General features: G+C 44.9%; 1 pseudogene; it reads left to right on the forward strand.

The window, feature by feature from the left end:
* Positions 1 to 13,826, forward strand: part of LOC141201567 (uncharacterized) — an 89,980-nt pseudogene that overhangs the window by 28,942 nt on the left and 47,212 nt on the right.

A 13,826-nucleotide genomic window follows, 5' to 3' on the forward strand; every position in this document is an offset into this window, starting at 1 on the left:
ACCCCAACGGCCCGGTCCTGGTCCGCGGACCGGCGGTTGGGGACCTCTGCTCTAGCTCATGAGAAGTAGCGTAGGTGCAGTACATTATTGTAGACAGACTCCATTCTGTATATCCTGTGACAATTCACCTCTAGGAATGAGAATGGGCCTCCTAGTCTGGGAGGGGTTTTGGATGAATTGGGCTATTTAAACATGGACACCTGGCTATTAGGCACACTATGCTCAACATCATGAATTATCATCCCTGTATCAAGCCTCCTGATGAACCTGTTGGGGGAAATGCGTTGAGGTGGATTATTGAAACATTTTCTGAGTACCATACCCTTTTCTTTATACATATAGTAGGGGTTTTACTCACTTGCATGCGACGGGAGGAAAATATGAGGCATGTTCCTTTAAAAGTTCATGTGGGTTTATTGCTTCATAAACCCAGAAGCCAAACAGAAAAGCAAATAGCCTTTAGATCAGGCAAACAAAGTATATGTCCTTAGCAGGTCTCTGCTCAGCCAGGCCTGTGTGCCACACAAGCTGGGGTAGCGTCCAGTGTCCTGGCTTGATCTGAAGACAAACATACACAGGAGGCCTTCTCCCTCCAAACACACAGACCATGTGCCAAACAACAGCCTTCATTTTATAGGCTGTTAACCACATCCAGAGGTGAGGTATGTGGGTAGCTGGACCCGCCCATTCTCTCCTAGCTACCCGTAACCCGACTCCCAGGTGCACCAACCGATCCTCTTAGTGCTTATGTGCCCTAGAGAAACACTCCGGGTTACATCACAGAGACCAGCCATCTCTGTGACACATACCTCCCATCGACTACGAGACCATTAGCCACCTTACAATACCTTGATATGTATCTGGTTTTATGATTACCCCACAGCTGATTAAAGGGAATCTGTCACCCCCTGGGACTTATCTGACTTCTACTATGGGCATACAGGTGATAGCAATGTGAATCTATACATCTATGCCTCATATTAGAGGTCTGTTTGCTGTGACATGGCTCTTAATTCAGTGAAGATTCCAATGCTTGCTTGCCGGGGGACGGGAAGAAATCCCCGCCTACTGTGTTAATTAAAATATTTCCCACCTCCCCTGCACGTCACAGTGCCCTGTGACGTGCAGTCACCATGTCCAGATCCCACGACTGCGCGCTTTTTACGGTAGTGACGAACTTGTACTGTGTACTAAGCAGTTATAGTACTGAAGGGATCTTGTGCCCAGGCGCCGGGAAGTCACCATGACTCTCCCGTGCCTGTGCACAAGATCCCTGCAGCACTATGATTGCCTAGTACACAGTACCACTGTGCCTTCCGTAAGAAGTGAAGTGCGCGGGACCTGGACATGGTGACTACACGTCACAGGGCATTTCTTCCCGGCCCGCAAGCATCGGAATCTTCACTGAATAAAAAGCCTTTTCACAGCAAACAGACCTCTAATATGGGCCATACAGGTAAGTATAGATTCACATTTCTATCACCTGTATGCCCATATTAGAGGTCAGATAAGTCCCAGTGAGTGACAGATTCCCTTTAATCAGCCGTGGGGTAGTCGTTTAAGTGGATTCCCTTTAATAAATACTCACTTAGCCCCATTCTTGGTGCAGGTACTAATGAATCCAGGACCTATGAGATTTTTACCAAATGATAGTTGGATAGTTAGGGGGTGTATCATCCATAGCGTCGGCCCATACGGCCACTATGGTGCCCGTGAAAAAACACAGATTTTGAGCTTGGTTTAAATTGGTATCCATGCAGCACATAGACGCATGTTTACTATGGCCATAAATCAGAAAAAAACTATAAAGAAAAATTATCATAAACCCTACTGTAAATAAATAAATAAAAAGCAAAAGTGCATTTAAATAAATTAGGGTTCTTATCAACACTGTTTTTGATCAAAAATAGCATGAAAGCTATCCCACCATAGCAAGGTGCACCCATTCGAGATAGTCCTACTCTGTATAATATTAAAAACCTTACTATGTGTGAAAGCCTCAAACTTCTGTGTGTGAATTAGACATGAGATCTAACGTGATAGAAGATTACAGTCCGGGGAAGACGGAAAACATTCATATAGACGACCGGTGGAGATGTAGTCAGTAAAGCACTCTAGCCAAATATCTTTCTACAGCCGTAGTAGAAGATGAAGATGTCGTCCTATTCATGAAGTAATTATTTCTCATGTCACGTGTAATGAATATCTCCTGCAGTATTGCTAATGCCGACTGCAGTGTCGGTAAATGAGACGAGAATTAGCATTATGGAAGATGAGTCTTTGAGAAACGAGTTCAGCTACAGACTCCAAGGAAGAAACTGCTTGTTGTCTGTGGCCTAAAATATATAGGTTTTATTACTAGATGTAAAGAAGAAAACTAAATACTGTAAAATGATATATCTCCTCATATGTTTTCCCTTATTATCTCCAGTAATTGTGTAATTACACAGTATTTTTATGATGTTACATCGGCTCATCATCTTCTCATTCAGGTCCCTACAATATCGGATGCTCTCAGTGAAGATCTTCTATTTAAGAGAATTTTCCTTATGGACCCATCAAAGATGGGTATGGACAGAGACAAGATGGCGGAGAGGATATTGTGCCTCACCCTAGAGATCCTCTTCCGACTTACTGGAGAGGTGAGAGATTCTGATGACGTCACATTACCTCATTCTTATCTATGGGAGTTACAGATGGACAGAACTTGAGAGGTGAGGACTCTGGAAATGTCTGTAGTGAGATTTAATAATTTGTCTCTCCATAACCAGCATTACACAATAGTGAAGAAGACCTCTAGTGGGCGCTGTCAGGCCCCTGTGTCTGAGGGATGGGGAAGACCACAGAGCCCAATCACCGGGGCTCCATCTCACCCCCTGATACATGAGAACATCAATGACCAGAAGATCCTAGAACTCACCTACAAGATGATTGAGCTGCTGACTGGAGAGGTGACACAGCTGGGAATGCTGGGACATTATACAGTAACGCTATGAAGGGATCGGGGGGATGACTGTATCATTGTATGTGTCAGGTTCCTATAAGATGTCAGGATGTCGCTGTCTATTTCTCCATGGAGGAGTGGGAGTATTTAGAAGGACACAAAGATTTGTACAAAGACATCATGATGGAGGTTCCCCAGCCCCTCACATCTCCACGTAAGAGACAGGACTAAATACACACGGCCTATAATTATCTGTATGTAAAGAATGAATTCAGTCCCTGTATGTGTTTCCTCCAGATCTATCCAGTAAGAGGACAACACCAGACAGATGTCCCCGTCCTCTTCTTCAACATGCCTGTAAACAAGAAGATCCCAATGTTCCTCAGGATCATCAGGTAGATGGAGAGAAGGTGTCATGAGATCTCCCCTATGATGTGTAGATGGCTGTGAAGGTCTTGTGTTCAGTCTTGTTTTATCCACCAGTATTATATGTTTTATACTTGTGTAATGAGAACGGTGGAGATGGCAGGATTAGAGCTGATCATAGATGGGACTTCTCCATCTGTCTGTGACTTTTACAATATTTGTTTCAGGGTGAAGATCAGACCCATATTAATACTACAGAGACATATGTGAGGGGTGATGAGCGGTGTAAGGAGGAGATTCCTACATATGACTACCCAGGTGAGTAGTAACCACTAGTAACGAGCGAGTGTATTTGTTAATATTCGCTTTTCACACTGATAGTACGGTATTCGGGTTACTCGTTATTCTGCGAGTATTTGTGTTCTCGCCTCGCTATATTCGGATGTCCCGCCCTGCAGTTTTGGCGCCTTCTCTGCTGCCACTAAACATGCTGGGCTTCTTAACCAATCAAAGTAATGCCGCAGACATCTTGGTTGTGGCATTACTGTGATTGGCTGGCTGCCCAGCGTCATGGGGTCTATTTAAGCCTTGCCGCCGCCATTTTGTGCATATTGGATCTGGAGCCTGCATTGTAATAGCCTATGGTAAGATCGCTGAGCTGCTAGGGAGAGTGTTTATGCCTCTTGATAAAACAAAAGCCCTTTTAAGGGCTGCCTGCAGTGTATACTAGTTTTGTGTTTAAAGGAGCCGCTCACTAGCTCCATAATGCCACCAAAAAATAGCTCTTTTCAGAGCTGAAGGCACACAACAAAATCAGAGAACAGGGAGGGAGAGATTGTGTATTAGGTAGGGAGTGTATTAGCTAGTGTTCTTTCAGTGTCCATCTTAAAACAGCTCTTGTCAGAGGCAAAGCAATATTTTTCCAGCACACACAGAAGTAGCATTTTGTGCTGCTTTTTTTTTTTTTAGCACCGGTCTATTTTCCCTGCTGTTTCAGGGGTCAGAGCCTGGCTTCTGCAGTCCACATTAGTCCACTTAAAAAGGTGTTTTGTGCCCTACGCAAAGCAGTAGTCCAAACATTTCCTACTGCCTGCTACAAAAGAAGCATGCACCAGCCCATTTTAACCGCTATTTTGGGGTGTCAGCCTGCCTTCTGTCCATATTAGTCCACTTAAAAAGGCATTTTGTGCCCTACACAAAGCAGTAGTCCAAACTTTTCCTACCGCCTGCTATAAAGCACGCACCAGGCCATTTTAACCACTATTTTGGAAGCCACCATCCCAAGGGCCACCAATCACAAATAGTAGTTAGGCTGGAGTAGGAATACTGTCCTGGTTTGTCCACTGCACATTCTGCATAGGGTTTGTAAAAATTAGCCCTATGGGCTGAATCATGGTTGACGCAGGAAGCCGTCATCCCAAGGGCCTCCAATCACAAATAGTAGTTAGGCTAGAGTAGGAATACTGTCCTGGTTTGTCCACTGCACAATCTGCATAGAGTTTGTAAAAATTAGCCCTATGGGCTGAGTCATGGTTGACGAAGGAAGGAAACGGGTTCTTATGGGAAGGGGTTGACGTTAACAGCTGTAGCATGAATCTGCATTTTTGGTGAATTTAGGTTGGCTTGCTCTCATCTGGAGGGATTACAAACTGTGGAGATATCCAGTCCTTTTTGAATTTAATCAGAGTAAGTCTGTCTGCATTCTCCGTGGTGAGGCGTGTGTGCCTATCAGTGATGATTGCCCCAGCGGCACTGAAAACACGCTCAGACACCACACTAGCAGCCGGGCAGGCCAGCACCTCCAAGGCATATAAGGAGAGGTCGGCCAAGTGTTTAGCTTAGACACCCAATAATTAAAGGGAACTGAAGTGTCAGAAAGGACGCACGGATGGTCACTTAAGTACCCCTTGACCATGTTCTGCAACTTATTCCTCTTTGGCATTGTTACAGGCACAGATAGCCTTTACTGTTGTGCTGGTCTATATAAATAAAAATTATTATTATTATTATTATTATTATTACTGTTGGATAAAATGTGTATCACGCGAGGGTCTTGCCACAGATACTTATACATGAACTGTGCCATGTGGGTCAAGCTGCAAAAAGGCAAATGTTCTGTGTCCCCAACAGTAGAAACAGTACCCACCCTCTCCTCACGCTGACTCGCCTCCTCCTCCTCCACCACCTCCTCCTCTCCAGCCCATCCAGGCTGGGCAGACATGAAGCTTGGGTTGGGTGTCCCCTCTGTAGCATTACCCCTCGGTAGCACAGAAAAACAAGTCCTCTCCCTCCTCATCCTCCCCCTCTTCACCCAATGTTGCCTCAGAATATTGGCTGGGCTGGGTAGTATCACCCATTGGGAAATCTGGCTCCATATCAACATTCTGGGCACTTAAAGCTTTCTCTTTGAGATTATGCAGTGATTGTTTCAAGAGACACAGTAGCGGGATGGTTACGCTGATAATAGCCTGATCGCTGCTCACAAGGCTGGTGCAGTACTCAAAGTTCTCAACAACCTCACAAATGTCAGCGATCCACACCCACTCAACAGATGTTATGTGTGGTGGCTGACTCTCAGTCTGACCGGCATGCTGAAGCTGGTATTCAGCTACTGCCCTCTGCTGTTCACTAATCCTCGCAAACCTAAGATAGGTGGAGTTCCACTGCGTGGGCAGGCCGCAAATGAGTCGGTGACTTGGCAAATTCAAGCGCTTATGCAGCACTGTAAAAGCAGCAAAAGCAGTAGAGGAATGGCGGAAATGGGTGCTAATATGGCTCACCTTGTCAAGTAGGTACAGGAAGTCACGGAAAGTTTTCAGAAATTTCTGAACAACTATGTCCAGCACGTGAGCCATGCATGGAACGTGTACCAGCTTGCCGATCTTTAAAGCCGCCACCAGGTTACGCCCATTATCGCAGACGACCGGAGGCCACTGATTGGTCTGTTGTTTTACAGCTTGTCGCAGCTCTGTTGCAGTGTGTGCTTTCTGACCTAAACAGATCAGCTTCAGCAGAGCGTCTTGCCACTTTGCCGATGCACTACTGCACAGGTCCCAGCTTGGCAGTGATGGGGAGAATAATTCAGCAGAGGATTAGGAGCAGGAGAAGGGGAGAGAGGAAGTGGAATTTGAATAGGTGGAGACCCTGACAGAAGTTGGAACCGCTATTCTTAGCGTGGGTGGGATGTGTGATGTTCCAGTTTGCGCCTTTGTCCCACCCTCCACCAGGTTCCCCCAGTGTGGCATGACAGAAATGTATCATCCCTGTACACAACAATTTGTCCAGGTGTCTGTTATTAGGTGGACCTTCCCGGTTACGGTGTTGGTGAGAGCACGGTTCAGATTGTTTAACACGTGCTTGTGTAACGCAGGGACGACACATCGGGCAAAATAGTGGCGGCTGGGAACACTGTATCGTGGGGCAGCCACAGCCAAGAGATCATGGAAGACTGTGTTCCCACAAGCCCAACATCTCCATAGCTAGCAATTTGGCAATGTGCGAGTTTAGTATTTGTACCTGTGGGTGCGTGGCTGGGCATTTACGCATTCTTTCCAAGCTCTCAGGCACGGACAATTGGACACTTTGCTGGAACAAGGAAGTGGATGTGGTTGATGTTTGTTGTGTGTGAGCAACTGCAGCTTGTGGGCAGGAGGTATGAGCGCCTGCTTCTTGAACAGCAGATTCTGAAGGACATAGCCCAGGCGACATGGCATAAGTTTCCACGGAACCCAAAAGCACTACAGATACTGGCTGGTGATCAGCTTATGCAACCTTTATCTATCCCTCATCCCCTCAAGATGACTGGACCATCATTGTAAATAAGTCCCTGTCCTTTGTGTCACCCCCCACCTCATTGTACATCGTAAGCTCTTATGAGCAGGGTCATCATTATTTTTCCTTTAATTATTATATTATCTTTAGCTATGTTACTTATGACTGTTGAATATGAACCTCTGAATTGTAAAGCGCTGCGGAATAGGTTGTTGCTATATAAATAAAGAGTATTATTATTATTGGTTTGACCCGCAGACGCAGATTTGGTACCTTGGTGTTCCGTCCACCTACTCGGCTGCTTGGCTGCCATGTGGTTTCTCATACTCTTTGTGCTCAGGTTGCCTTTGCCCTGGCCTCTGCTCAACTTGGTATTGCAGATGCTACAGACAACAATGTTTTTCTCTAAAGGACTTTTAGAAAAAAAAATTCCACACAGCAGCTGAACGCCCTCTTGCCCTGACTTGGCGCACAGCGGGGGTGCTCTTGGGAACAGTTGACCCAGTTTTTACTCTGGGCAAACCACGACCCCTTGGTGCCTGTGTTGGTCCATCTTCCTCTGTGTTGCTGCCAACGGTCCAGGTCGGATCAGTGGACTCATCATCGACCACCTCGTCTTCTATCTCATCCTCCTTCCCAGTTGATATTGTAGGCTGACCTGATGGCAACTGTGTCTCATCATCATCAGCCTCCGCCTCTGGAGACAGTAAATGACGTTCCTCCAAGTGGCTTTCTTCTGGTTGTAGGTCCTAAAATACTTGAGCATCAACGCACGCCGCCACCTCTTGTCCCTCTTCAATGCTGCATGGTGATAGGCCAGAGCCAACCAAAGGATACGTACCAAACAGATCCTCGGAGTGGCCAAGCTTGGGGTCATATGTCTCCTGTGACTGATAATGGTGGGAGGAAGGAGAACCAGCTTCAGGATTGGAAGGGCCAGCCTTCTGTGTATCCACAGTAGACTGTGTGGTCGTGGAAGTTTTGGTGCTGCTTGACAAATGCGTAGAGGCCTTGTCTGCTATTCAAGACAGAATCTGCTCTCGCTCTTGTGGCTTCCACACATGTTTACGTTCCAGACCGGGAACTTTTTCCAGGAACATTGTGGATGCATCAAGCTTCTTCTGACCTGACACAGACTGAGTGGCTTCTCGCGCACCACTGACAACACCACGTCCACGTCCCTTAACAACAGGCTTTTTTGGCATTTTGGGTTTTGTTGACAGATTTTCAGATGTTGATGGCACAAGCCAAGCTAGCTGTCAAAGGCACAGCCAAAATAATGAGTCAACCGGGACACAGCCAATAGGGCTAATTTTTACAAATCCTATGTACATTGTGCCGTGGACAAACCAGGACAGTATTCCTACTCCAACCTAACTACTATTTGTGATTGGAGGCCCTTGGGATGGTGGCTTCCTGCGTCAACCATGACTTAGCCAATAGGCCTAATTTTCACAAACCATATGCACATTGTGCAGTGGACAAATCTGGAATGTACAGTAGTCCTTCCAAACTAATATTTGTCATTGGAGGCCCTTCTCACATGTTGTGTCACATTGTGAGATAGGGGATACATATTCAATAGAAATTTACACTGATTGTTGATGACCGACTGATGGCCCTCTGAAAACTTAAATTGAGGATCACAACTACTACAATACTCCATCGTAGGTAATGTTTGTCAAGGGAGGCCCTTGTCATGCAATCTTCCTGCACCTATGACACAGCCCCCAGCCCCAGGAGTAATTTTTGGAAATACGATGCACATTCTACTGGACCAAGTAGTACAGTATCAATAAGTCTTCTCCTGCTATATAATCTGGGGAATATTGACAATCAAAATCTCTAAGCCAATCTCTAAGAAGCTTCACCAACCCATCCTGGAGGGGGGGCACCATAAATACTTTGTCCCGTGACTTGCACAAGTGATATATTTGAGCTTGTCATCCAGTTGACTAGTGCAGTTTTATTTTTACGGTTCACTGAGTTCAGCCATACCTGAGGGTCGTAGTCCGCACTCACTGCTACCTTCTAGTACTCCATGTATCTTGGCCATTTTCTCTGTAGTCTCTGCCCTTAAATTAGTTAAATAATAATGAGGGCCCTACAGTATGAATAAGTGAGGGCACTCTCAAGTGTACACAAGAGGCAACTCCAAAATTTCTAGAGGAGGGCACTTCAAAATGTTTGTTACAGGGCCACACGAGGGCTCTCACAAAACTCAGCTTTCCTGCTTACTGCAGGCGATCTGAACATTTGAATTTAGGGCCCGAGTCTCACATGGTGGTGGAGGAGGAGGGTCAAGCCCAATGCTGCAATGAACATATTGTAAACTGCTATGGAATGTGTATTCCACTATCTGAGTGTCAATGATGGAGGGACCGCCCAAATGTCTAAGTAATAGCTGTCCCTCCAAAACGCATGTTACAGAGCCACCTGAGGCCTCTCAGGTCAAATTTCTACATACATACTGATACTTTCTAGCTGTGCTTGTAAAGTGCTGGGGAATAGCGCACTAAAGATGATGTATGACAGACGGACCTACAAAATGTATAAGTCCGGGCCCTCCCAATTATAAAAGGCGAAAAAAAAAGCCACAACAGTATGTGTGAACAAATGCTAAAAGGGGTATTTTTTGGTTTCTCTGATTTATTTAGCCTTATTTAGGTTAAGTTTGGTAGTTGTTCTTGTGTGACTGTAAAAGTGGTGTAACACTGCGACAAACTTATCCCCAGAAACCATATGTGAGGCAGAAATGCATTCAGGCACATTCTACAGGCTCTTCCCATTCTGTTTCATCACTTTCCCATCCATTTCACTTTCCCATCATCTTTTCCTCAGGCCCCTTTGTAGGGTCCAGCAGAAAATTATTCGCATTTCCCATTGACTTACATTGTACTCGCTATTCTGAACGAATACGCAATTATTACAAAGTACTATATATATAGCGAGTATAGCGATTACGAATAGTACGGTACTCGCTCATCACTAGTAAACACTAAATGCAGAGAAGTCACAGATTCTTCTTAGTCACCGGCTGTGGTTGCTTGATCGGTGGTGTAGTCCGGCTGTATCACAATCGTGTGATCACCATTTTGCCTCTAGACCACAACATTCTCCTCCACCCAAAACTGTTCAGATGATTTTGGGCACTGAAAGCCCTTTTCTATAGAACTTACAACCTGGAGGATCCACCTCCCCCCTGGGATTAGAAGATGCTGACCGTTACCTGATGACAAGTTAGAAAATCACTTGAAGTAAAATATTATGATGGATCTGTAAGAGAAAGCGGAGGGTAATGATGTTGTTGGCTTCCTAGATCCCTGATATCTTATTGGATGAATCCACCTTCTCTCCCTTCTGTGCTGATGAATGTGCTCATATGGTCCCTACAAGACCAGGTCCAGTCTTTCTGGCCAAACTTCACTTTTATGATCGACAACATTAAATATGCAGTGAGGGACACGTGTGAATTTCTGTACAATAACAGCAGAGTTTCCCTTTATCCTGACTTTTCAATTTTTTTTAAAACTAACTTCAAACAGGATTGTGACAAACTAAGCAAAAAAACATTACACCTGTGCCATGATATATCTCTAAGCTAAATTTAAGACGCCTCAGCTCTGCATTATTACAAAAAGTTCTCTTTGAGTGTCTAATATTTCTTCTTGAAACTCATCTGACAGAAAATAATGTCCCTTACAAGAGTTTAGATTCTCAAGAGCCACCGAGCCCCATACTCCAATTACCAGAGAGAGGTTTCACCGCTAGTTACTCACTACTTACTGATGGAAACTGTTGAGTTTGATCATTTCAGTAGATGTGTTATTGTCTATAGTCACAGTTTTGACTACAGTAGTTAGTGCCCAAAATACTCTGATTTAACCCCTTCTTGTAGCCAGTTTTGTGTTCCTATCTGGGCCCATTTTTCAAATCTGACGTGTGTCACTTTATCTGGTGATAACTTTGGAATTCTTCACAAAGAATAATAGGAAACAAATGGACCTTACAAATTTTTTTCCAACTTCTCTTGAATCCGACAATCCCCTATATACGGTTACACACTACTGTGTGGGCACATGGCAGGTTAAGAAGGGAAGGAGCGACATTTAGCTATTTGAATGCAGATCTTGCTCGAATAGTTTGCAGACACAATATATTGGGGACACTGTTCATGGTCACCTGGCAGCGCAAAAGATGGCTACCACAAACAGGCTTGGCGCTATCTACTCCATTTTCCAGATCCCAGGGTTTGCCTTGCTCATCACCCTTTAACCCCTCTACATGGATTTGGACTTAGACAGAGACCCCTAGGCTTGGGCCACAGTGTTTCCTGCTGTTCTATTGAGTGAAATGGCAAGAAGAATAGTCACTTAACCGGGTCACAACATGGAGGTCAATGAAAATAGAAAATCACACAAGAGTAGTCAGTAAATGGGCCGAGGTCACAACAGGAAGCAAATACACAAGCCGAGAGCTGAGCACAGAGGACTGAACCAGAGGAGAACAAGGCTGCATCTGGCAGCTTCTGGTAATATGCACAAAAAGCAAAGCCACACTAAGAAGAATTAAAATTCCCCCAATATTCAAGAAGAAACACAGCAAAAAAGGGCAGCAATGTTTACCTGCCCAGATGTTCAGAACTAAATGCACTACCAGGGTGCAGTATACCCACATACAGATGGCGGCTACACGGGTGCAAAATACTGATGAGACAATCATTCACAACCAACCTACAATCACTCACAACCTACCATTTCATGGAGGGGTGACTGCTTAGTATTTGAATTACTCACAAAAAGGTTTGTATAGGGTGCTGTTCACACTTGGGTAGTGCACAGTATCGGCTTACAGCCTATTAGTTACGCCCATACTATTAGATTAGGCGGGCTGCCCGGTACTATCCATATATTATATATATGCATTTTTGCACTTTTTTATCCCAGGGTGCAGCCAGGCCCATCAGTGCGGGCATTGTAAACTGTGTCTGTTCTCATGGAGTGCACTTGGATAGTACCGGGCAGCCCACCTAATCTAATAGTATGACCGTAACTAATAGACTGTAAGTCGGATACTGTGCACTATCCAAGTGTGAACAGCTCCATATACAAGCCTTTTCTTGTGCAATTCAAATACTACGCAGTCACCCCTCCATGAAATGGTAGGTTGTGAGTGATTGTCTCATCAGTATTCTGCACCTGTGTAGCCGCCATCTTTATGTGGGTTTGCAGCACCCTGGTAGTGCATTTAATTCTGAAGATCTGGGCAGGTACATACTGCTGCCCTATTTGGCTGTGTTTTAGCTTCCGGCAATATGCTTTGAGCTTTAGTAGGGTGTGGTGCTTTCCAATTGGCTAAAGCAGGGAGCAGATTACTCCAGCTGGACAGCACACACACCCATACTGCCAGACTGGATGGTACTACAGGTCCCAGATACCCTAATCTTAGTGGCTGGACAGAAGCTGTACCGCCTAGTAGCTTCTGGTTCTGACGTCTCCTCCATGACCAGCGCCGCCTGCAGGATGAATAAGGCGGCTCTTGGTGAGAGAAGCAGACGTCGCTGGAGCAGATCCCAGAGGAGATGGGACCCACCATTTACAGAAGCCCTAATGTGACCAAATTGCAGAAAACCAGAACAGTACAAATTCCCATAAAGTGACTCCATTTTGGAAATTATAACCTTCAGTGAAATAATCTATAGGAGTAGTGACTATTTTGATTCCACAGGCACTTTCCGGAAATTAGCACGCAGTGGATGATGGAGAGTGAAAATTACAAATATATAATTTCATTACCCAACACATAGTGCCCAGATTGTGCTCCAGGAGACACACACCGTAAATTAAGTGGGTTCTTCTCACTATAGAAATGCCAAATACATGGAGGCTAAATGTGGTTTGGGCACACTGCAAGGCTCAGAAACGAGGGGGAGATTTGACTTTGGGAGAGCGGATATTGCTGGATTGGTTTATGGAAGCCATGTTGCTTTTCAAAAGCCTTTGAGCCACTAATAATGTGGAAACCTCTGGTTTTCCATTGACAGATGGGCAGATTGACAGTCCTTGAGTGGGGACTTGTTTTTTGTGAGATGAGTAGAAGTTTTTATTGATATTATTTCACCTACATAACATTGTTTGGTGGCTTTTTATATTTGGGAGACAGAATGAACAAACAGTTGGACACCACGGCTCTACTGGTTCATCTTATGAGGTTTTCTATTAGACTGTGAACTGTTATTGTCCTGGTGAATAATGATGGCTAACATAAGGCAAAATATAACAAAAATCACAGAAAAAGATACAGCCTTACCAACACCAAATCATATAACAAATGCACTAGCAGGATGCCACAGACCCCCATGATAAAGGGGTGTGGGGGGCAGCACAGGTGCAAAATACTTTATGGAGCAACTACTCACAAACCTACCAATTCATGGAGAGGGTGATTACTTAGTATTAAAGATGCACACAGATGAAGCTTGCATAGGACGCCAGTCACACAGGCAGGTTTGATGCACAGTGTCTGGCTTAGCCTATATGCAAATTGCCTCTTCAGAGAAAAAGAGGACTAGGACTCAATAGCGCCACCTATTGAAAGCAGCAATCCTTCAAGTCACAATCAACCCTTTAACACGTCATGCAATATGACTTAGGATAAAAGCCAAATCAGAATCTCAATTTGCAGACATGGTGTTTCAGGCTGTTGGCCCTCGTCAGTGCAAAGTATGAGAACTGATTTGGCTGGT

This window comes from Phyllobates terribilis, unplaced genomic scaffold (genome assembly GCF_046119375.1).
Source record: "Phyllobates terribilis strain yellow unplaced genomic scaffold, ASM4611937v1 Scaffold_119__1_contigs__length_5224398, whole genome shotgun sequence".
NCBI lineage: Eukaryota > Metazoa > Chordata > Amphibia > Anura > Dendrobatidae > Phyllobates > Phyllobates terribilis.